The sequence below is a fragment of the Bufo gargarizans genome, chromosome 6 (assembly GCF_014858855.1).
Source record: "Bufo gargarizans isolate SCDJY-AF-19 chromosome 6, ASM1485885v1, whole genome shotgun sequence".
Taxonomy (NCBI): Eukaryota; Metazoa; Chordata; class Amphibia; order Anura; family Bufonidae; genus Bufo; species Bufo gargarizans.
The window spans coordinates 177,794,675-177,804,292 of record NC_058085.1 but is presented as its reverse complement, the minus strand read 5'-3'; the positions used below and the strand labels follow the sequence as shown (position 1 = coordinate 177,804,292).

Sequence of the window (9,618 nt, the reverse complement as noted above, 5' to 3'; positions counted from 1 at the left end):
ACTTGGGAATGACTGGCTGGAAACCCTATGAAATGATCCCTCTTCCTCCTCCTCCTCCTGTGCCACATCCTCTTCCATCATCACCAGGAGTGTTTTTTCAAGGAGGCCTATAAGTGGGATAGTAATGCTGAGATAGGCATTATCGGCACTGGCCATGTTGGTGGAGTACTCGAATCAGTGCAACAAGGAACACAGGTCTTGCATGGAGGCCCAGTCATTGGTGGTGAAGTGGTGCTGTTCCGCCGAGCGACTCACCTGTGCGTGCTGCAGCTGAAACTCCACTATCGACTGCTGCTGCTCGCACAGTCTGGCCAGCATGTGCAAGGTGGAGTTCCACCTTGTGGGCACGTTGCATATGAGGCGGTGAGCGGGAAGGCCGAAGTTACACCTGAAGTTACAGCTGAACAGCAGCAGGGTGAGAGCGCTTAAAGCGCGCACAGACGACCCGCACTTTATGCAGCAGCTCTGACATGTCAGGGTAATTTTTAAGGAATCTCTGCACCACCAAATTCAGCACATGCGCCAGGCAAGGGATGTGCTTTAAACCGGCTAGTCCCAGAGCTTCTACGAGATTTTGCCCATTATCGCACTCCACCAGGCCGGTCTTGAGACTGACTGGCACAAACCACTTATCGGTCTGTTGTTCAAGGCCTGTCCACAACTCCTGTGCGGTCCGGTGTGTGGTTTGTCCCCCAAACAGATAAGTTTTAAAACTGCCTGCTGTCGTTTACCCCTGGCTGTGCTGAAGTTGGTGGTGAAAGTATAACGCTGACCGGATGAGGAGCTGGTAGAGGATGAGGAAGCAGAGTAGGAGGAGGAAGCAACAGGAGGCAAACTGAAGCGCCCTGAAATCCTCGGTGGTTGAAGGACATGCGCAAAACTGCTATCCGCCTCAGGCCCAGCCGCCACTGCATTTACCCAGTGTGCTGTTATGGAGATATAACGGCCCTGACCGTTCTTACTGGTCCACGTATCCGTAGTCAGGTGCACCTTGCCACAGATGGCGTTGCGCAGTGCACACCTGATTTTGTCCCCTACTTGGTTGTGCAGTGAAGGGATGGCTCGCCTTGAAAAGTAGTGGAGGCTGGGCACGACGTACTGTGGGACAGCCACCACCATAAGGCCTTTAAAACTATCCGTCTCCACCAGACGACAGCATTGTCTGAACCAGTGTAGGTCTGAATTCAATGTTGGTGCACCAAATGGCGGTATTTAAAATGTTGGAATGTAACCCAAATGTACAGGGTGGGCCATTTATATGTATACACCTTAATAAAATGGGAATGGTTGGTGATATTAATTTCCTGTTTGTGGCACATTAGTATATGTGAGGGGGGAAACTTTTCAAGATGGGTGGTGACCATGGCGACCATTTTGAAGTCGGCCATTTTGAATCCAATTTTTGTTTTTTCAATAGGAAGAGGGTAATGTAACATCAAACTTATTGGGAATTTCACAAAAAAAAACAATGGTGTGCTTGGTTTTAACGTAACTTTATTCTTTCATGAGTTATTTACAAGTTTCTCTTTGTTTACAGCCATTGACATGTCGCCAAGGTTAACACGTGCGGAGCGGATAGAAATTGTGTTGATGTCTGGTGAACGCAGTAACCGGGTCATTGCAGCAGATTTCAATGCAAGACAGCCTACGAGACCACCCATCTCCCATGCTACAGTTAGCAAACTGCTTGCTAAGTTTCGTGAAACTGGTTCAGTGTTGGATTTGCCAAATTGTGGACTCATGAAATCTGTCACTAATGAAGAAACATCAGTGGCTGTCCTAGCTTCATTCGGCAAGAGCCCACAGCGTAGCACTCGCCGCATGTCACTGGAGAGTGGCATTAGTCAAATATCAATTCGGCGGATATTAGCTATTCACAAATGGCACCCTTAAAAACTCCAGCTACTGCAGCATCTCAACAAGGATGACCCAGAACGGCACACTGAATTTGCAGAATGGGAAAAACAAAAATTGAAACAGGACCCTCAGTTTACGCAGAAGATTTTGTTCAGTGATGAGGGAAACTTTTATGTGAATGGTGAAGTTAACAAACAAAACCACCGCTATTGGTCTGACACTAACCCACATTGCTATAGATCCCTCCAAGACTGTTGGAACCAAAAAAGTGATGGTATGGTGTGGTATATGGGGTACAAAGATAGTGGAGCCATTCTTCATCAATGGAAACCTCAAGGTTACTAGATATGTGAAATTGCTACATGATGATGTGATTCCCTCTTTATGCACTGAAGCTGGCATGTTCCCTGAGTTTTTCCAGCAAGATGGTGCACCACCACATTATGGGTGTCAGGTCCGAGCATTCCTAGATGAACAGTTTCCTGGAAAGTGGATTGGTCATCGTGAGCCAGTTGAATGGCCCCCAAGGTCTCCCGATCTGACCCCCTTAGACTTTTATCTTTGGGGTCATCTGAAGGCAAATGTCTATGCTGTGAAGATACGAGATGTTCAGCACCTGAAACTACGGATACTGGAAGCCTGTGCTAGCATTTCTCCTGCGGTGTTGAAGAGTGGGAGAAGAGGGTTGCATTGACAATCCAACACAATGGGCAGCACATTGAACACATTTTATAAGTGGTCAGAAACTTGAAAATAACTCATGAAAGACTAAAGTTACGTTAAAACCAAACACACCATTGTTTTTCTTGTGAAATTCCCAATAAGTTTGATGTGTCACATGACCCTCTTCCTATTGAAAAAACAAAAGTTGGATTCAAAATGGTTGACTTCAAAATGGCCGCCATGTTCACCACCCATCTTAAAAAGTTTACCCTCTCACATATACTAATGTGCCACAAACAGGAAGTTAATATCACCAACCATTCCTATTTTATTAAGGTGTATCCATATAAATGGCCCACCCTGTATTAAGTGTGTATCTCACAATGACATCTGCATCAAAGGCTGCCAACTAAATTTTTTGTGCCCAAATAAGTGTTTGTTTAAAAACGGAATTTGACAGCAGTATATAAGCCTGTAATTTCACACGTGCTGATGCTGCAAGGCCTGAAAATAGTGGGTTTTTTTTTCAAAAGAGTGTGTTTTTCAAACCCCTGAAAATGATGGGTATATTTCTACCATAAATTGCACACTGACTAATACAGATGCTGTAGATTGCCAAAAAAGTCTTTTTTTGCTTACAGAATATGAAAGCTGTATATATTAAACTTGAATTTAACACTTGCAGATCTGGAAAATACTGTTATTTGGCAAAACAGTGTGTTTTTAAAACCCCAGAAAATGATGGGTGTATTTCTACCTTAAATTGCACACTGACTAATCCAGATGTTGTAGTTTGCCCCCCAAAATTGTGATTTGCAATGTCCCAAAATGCTCAGATGCAGAGCTGGTGCACTGAGCTTGCAAAAAATGGCCGCCGCCACCCACCTAACAGAATTATAAAAGTTTTTTTTTTTTTTTTTGGGTCAATGGCCTCAGGGCAGGGTAAAATGATTGTGCCCTGCACCCACACAACTATTTGTCTGTAGATCGCTGAGTTAGATTCTCTCCTATTTTCTCCCTGAAATCACAAGTCCAGCAGCATCCTCTCCCTACACTTGTAACAGCAGAGTGACATGCAGCGCTACGTGACTCAAGCTTATATAGAGCCTGCTGCTCCATTAGTAGGCATGGCTGTGATGGCCTCCTGCGGCAAGTAGTAAGACGCTTGTTGATTGGCTACTGTGCAGCCTTTCAAAAAGCGCCAAGAAAGTGCCGAACACCGAACCCGAACTTTAACGGAAATGTTCGAGTTCGGTACCGGTGTCCAAAAATCCTAAAGTTCGGTATGAACAGAACCTTTAGGCCTCTTTCACACGGGCGTCATTTTTTTGGCCCGGCTAAGAGCCGGGTGCGTTGCGGGAAAATGCGCGATTTTTTCTGCGCAAGTGCAAAACATTGTCATGCGTTGCACTCGCGTGAGAAAAATCGCGCATGTTTGGTACCCAAACCCGAACTTCTTCATAGAAGTTCGGGCTTGGGATTGATGTTCTGAAGATTGTATTATTTTCCCTTATAACATGGTTATAAGGGAAAATAATAGCATTCTGAATACAGAATGCATAGTAAACCAGCGCTAGAGGGGTTAAAATAAAATAAAAAATAATTTAACTCACCTTAGTCCACTTGTTCGCGAAGCCGGCATCTCCTTGTGTCTCCGCTGCTGATGAACAGGACCTGGGATGAGCTGCTCCATTAAATACCGGTTAAGGACCTTCGATGACGTCACTCCGGTCATCACATGGTACGTCACATGATCTTTTACCATGGTGATTCACCATGGTAAAAGATCATGTGATGACCGGAGTGACGTCATCGAAGGTCCTTAAGCTCTATTTAATGGAGCAGCTCATCCCAGGTCCTGTTCATCAGCAGCGGAGACACAAGGAGATGCCGGCTTCGCGAACAAGTGGACTAAGGTGAGTTAAATTATTTTTTATTTTATTTTAACCCCTCTAGCGCTGGTTTACTATGCATTCTGTATTCAGAATGCTATTATTTTCCCTTATAACCATGTTATAAGGGAAAATAATAATGATCGGGTCTCCATCCCGATGGTCTCCTAGCAACCATGCGTGCAAATCGCATGGCATCCGTACTTGCTTGCGGATGCCATCCGATTTTCACACACCCCATTCACTTCTATGGGGCCTGCGTCACGTCAAAATCGGACATTATAGAGCATGCTGCGATTTGCACTGAACGTACAAGTGATGCGTTAAAAACAACGCTCATGTGCACAGCCCCATAGAAATGAATGGGTCAGGATTCAGTGCGGGTGCCATACGTTCGCCGCACGGATCGCACCCGCACGGAAAAGTCGCCCGTGTGAAAGGGGCCTTACAGTTCGGGTTCGCTCAACCCTACTTGTGACCCATTTACGTATGACCCTGTTTTGTCTGTATAAGCAGCATGAGGACTTTTGATCACTTGCTACCTAGGGCTTGCAGTGCAAGTAGGTAGGGAAAGTGGGCTGGGTTCTAGGTTAGGGCTCACTGCCCGTGTCTGTCCCTGCCTACAGGTGTTACACCTATTTTGATAACTGGCTCCCTTCTCTTCCATTGTTTAGCCACATGCTCAGACCATAAGTCTTTCATACAGTTATTCAACTGTCCAACTTTAATGATATTATGAAATCACGTATGCTTAACAAGTAGTGAGTTTAAAAAATCAATAAGGAATTCATATTTTTGCATAGCCTTTAATAATGTATTATTGTCATTACATTTCCATGTAGTAAAATGTATTAAGCGCTCTTAAATAAAAGCCATGCAGAGATGCTCTTCATATTATGTATGTATCTTGTGGCATTTCTATCTTTCATGCATTACTTTCCGTGTTGTTGCTGACATTGTGGGACTGGTTTACATTGCACTATTGAAGATAAGAGAGAAATGTTATCAGTAAAATATATAATAAACTTACATATATCATTGCTGTACTTTTATACAAAGAGCATGTGTTTAGTATATTGAATCGTTTGGGCTGATCTCAGCATTATACATTTTTTACAACCCGGTGATTAAATCTAGTGGGCATTTGTAAAAATTGCTCACATAAACCCATTAGGAATATATTTGCTTAATGGTTTACCTTGAGGAGGAGGGCATTTCGGTTCAGGGCACACAGGCACTGGTACACACACTGAAATTGTACAAAATAAAGTTAACACAGCTTACACAGAATTTAGATAAATAAAGACTATTATCCTTATTTTTTAGACAAATAATGCTTCTCTTATAGGGCCGAAAATATTCAGCGTATGGTCTTACCTTGTGGAGGAGGACATTTTGGCTCAGGGCACACTTGCTTGCAAGCTGAAAGAAAAAAAAATATTATTATAGTCTGAAAAGGAAAGAGGAAAATCATGCACGATGTAGTGATGTTTCATTTTTTATTTTACATTTTCTTCAAGAATACGGTATTTATTTTTGGTTAGATGTTTTAATTCCCTACAGTTAGATTCTTCTCAAGCACCAGCTGAGCAAATTATCTCAGGTGACTTCATTTAAAGCTGACAATTATTTATGTTTTCAAAGGTTCATTTTACATTTGCATTTAATGTATTTTTTACATATACAATGGTTTAGTTGTAAAGGCATAGCTAAAGGTTCATGGGCCGTGGAGCAAGAGGGAAGCTTGGGTCTCTCTTCCCTCAGTGCTTTGTGCCAGGGACGCACCAAGCCTTTTTGCTGTCTGAGGCAAAAATTGAAACAGCACCCCCTATACCAAATTCTCAACCTAACACCTTCCCTCCAGTCCTACTGCTAGGCACATACTTGGAAAATGTTACATACAGTGCTACAAAACACACAGAAGAATACAGCACCACACACATACTGTACTTCTTATATTCAGGGTCGTCTCCACTGATGTACTCTAGATGTTCTCTTTCACCATCTTTTCCATTCGCACTACACTGCAATAATGGTTTCCTTAAGCCATGTCTTGTTTCTGCATGTTAGCTTCCTGTTTGCTTCTGTCATGTTAGATTCCTACTTTTCCTTTATCCTCCCACCTTCTGAACACCCCATTCTGCAATCCTCAATACTGTGCCCACTGTGCTCCCCAATACTATACTGCAGAAACAGATAATCCCCCTGCAAATACAAGTACAAAAAATACCATGAACACTGACCGTGGGGCAGCTGCAGCGGATCGCAGACCCATTCACTTTAATGGGTCCGCGATCTGCCATGGACATGTTCTATCTTTTTGCGGAACGGAAGTACGTGACGAAACCCCACAGAAGCATACATAGTGCTTCCGTAGGGTTCCGTTCCGTGCTTCCGTTCCGCACCATTCCGCATCTCTGGATTTGCGGACCTATTGAAGTGAATGGGTCCGCATCTGTGATGTGGAATGCACACAGAACAGTGCCCATGTATTTCGGATCCGCAATACGACAATGGGACACCTAAGGTCATGTGCCGGAGGCCTTCTAATGTGCAGTAAGAAGTGCATAAAATACCCCATTACGATGTGTGCCAGTACAAAAAAATACCCTCTTACAATGTGTGTCAGTACAAAAAACTTTTTATAATATGCACTAATATGAAAAACCTTATAATGTGTGACAGTGCATAAAATGCTCCCTTATAATGCGTGCCAGTGTAAAGAAATACCCCTTCTCTGTGCCAGTACAAAAATGCCCCCTCTTAGTGCCCCCAGTAGAGCAAATGTCCCCATAGTCCCCTCATAATGTGGGTCAGTACAACAATATGCCCCTTTATGTGTTCCACAAAAAAATGCCCCTATTTACTGCCCCCAGTAGATGCTCCCATAGTGCTACCCCCAAATGGTGTCCCAAAGCATGGTACCCCAACATCATGGTGCCAAATAAAAAGCAATAAACACATATACTTACATGCTGCTGTCATCGAAGTGGTGCAGGCCTTTTCCAGCCTGAGTCCAGAGCAGTACGCTGTCTATCTTATGCGGTGCGATGATGATTAAATCATCGCCCCGCTTGTGTGTTGGCAGTGCATCACTGGCAAAGGGGGCCTGGTCGCAATTGGGACTGCTGCAACTCATATAGCTACAGCCCTGTTAGGTTGTGTTGTCATTAGGGACCACTTACATCAGACTGTAGATATATTTTGGAGCAGCATGTTATAGATCAGGAGAAGCTGAGCAGATGGATGTATAGTTTTGTGGGAAAAGATTCAGTATAAAGCCTCATGCACTTGAACGTTATTTGAGTCCACATCTTAGCCACATTTTTTGTGGCTCGGATGCGGACCCATTCACTTCAATGGGGCTGCAAACGATGCGGACAGCACTCCATGAGGTTTCCGCATCCCTACTTCATTCAGCGGTCACGCAAAAAAATAAAACATGTCCTATTCTTGTCCGTATCACAGACAAGGATAGGACTGTCGAGGGCCAGACCTTCCACACACGGCCGGTATCCTTTTTTTCATGTGCATGAGGCTTTACTTGTAATTTAAACATTTATATATATATCTGCTCTTTCTAACGTAAAGGGAACCTGTCACCGGGATTTTGTGCATAGAGCTGAGGATATGGGTTGCTAGATGGCCGCTAGCACATCCGCAATACCCAGTCCCCGTAGCTATCTGTGTGTTTTTATTGTGTAAAAAAACTATTTGATCCATATGCAAATTACCCTGAGATGAGTCCTGTATGTGAGATGAGTCAGGGACAAGACTCATCTTGCATTAATTTGCATATGTATCAAATCATGCTTCAATGCTCTCCTTTGCCCAGGGCTGAATCACGCAGGACAAAGGCTTTTTTTGGGCAGTGACGTACCGGGCTTTCCATGGGGAAAGCTAGGCAGAGGCTTCTGCCTAGCAGTGAGCCTGGTGATGTCACCGGCACTAATGGGCGGGCTTTAGCGCTTCCCTAACCTGTAAAAAGGCTAGGGCAGCACTAAATATCGTCCATCAGTGCTGGTGACGTCAACGGGAACACTGCTAGGTGGAAGCCTCTGCCTAGCAGTGTAAAAATACAAACAAAAAAGCCCTTGCCCTGCGCAATTCAGCCCACGGCAAGGGAGAGCATCAGAGAATGAAATGCTCTTATGCTCATGTCAGAAGGGCCGGAGAAGTGGAAATGGGGATATGTCCGGGTTCAGTTCTCCCCTTTAAGTTAGAAATAACAGAGCTATAAATATAGAAATTACAAGTTATACTAATCATTATGCTCAGCTCCTCCTGCTCTATAACATGCTGCCTGGAGATTATACTGCAATTTGCGCTGACATGTCTGATGATTAATCTGATTAACTGATGCCAAAGTTTTCCCCTGAAAATAATATTTTGCATTCAGAATGAACTCTGAGCTGAAACATTGTGCATTTTGTTATTGCTCTTTCTGAGTGTTCTTTTAAAGCAGGATGATTACGGACACGAATACTTCAACTTAAAGATATGGGCTAGCCTATAATTCTGCTTCTCTTCTTTTAGCAGATTCACAACATATAATTGTTAGTCACTTTATAAAGTTAATAAAATTAAGACATGGCTTCAAATAAGGCACTTACGATCCTGGCACTGCTGTTGGGGTGGTGGGCAAGGCTCTGGGCATTTCTTCTGTCCCTTCACTGACGACATAGTTCTTGAAGAGCTTGATACGTCCAATCTAGGAAATAGCTAAATACAAAGGGTTTTTCCGGTTGAATATTTGGTGTCTTCCAGCTCTGTGGTTTTTATATGCTCGAGAGAGACAAGAAACCAGTTGAGAAATATAATTATCAGCCTAATCTGTTACTCAGAAATCATTAGCATTGGGTAATGTTATATTTGCATAGAATTTCTCCTCCTGAAAAGCAGGGTGGTGTCTTTGATGCTTCTGTATGTCATGCCTGCAATGTTGAAAATGTAATAATGTGCAAATAGACCAAGCAGTTTTTAATGAGACAAGATAACATTTATTTACATATGGAAGTACCAATAAATGACAAAGATTTTGTCTGCTAAACATTTTCTATTAGGTCTTTCTGGGACTGACAACTGGTTTAGTTATAATTGTAGTGTCTGTTGAAGTAAATGTGTCCAAATGTGAAATAATTTACATAAAAACTCAGTCGCTGTAACTGTCCTGGCACTCCTGCTAAATACCAAAGTTAGGTTCTCT

General features: G+C 43.2%; 1 long non-coding RNA gene across 1 annotated transcript; it reads right to left on the bottom strand.

Annotated features, from left to right (window-relative positions):
• Window positions 1-5,202: 5,202 nt before the first annotated feature.
• LOC122941204 lies at window positions 5,203-9,190 on the bottom strand. Its single transcript, XR_006390425.1, has 4 exons — window positions 9,026-9,190; window positions 5,790-5,834; window positions 5,611-5,661; window positions 5,203-5,391 (listed from the first exon to the last, which is right to left on the bottom strand). It is a non-coding gene; the product is annotated as an uncharacterized LOC122941204 (long non-coding RNA).
• Between the last annotated feature and the right edge of the window lie 428 nt (window positions 9,191-9,618).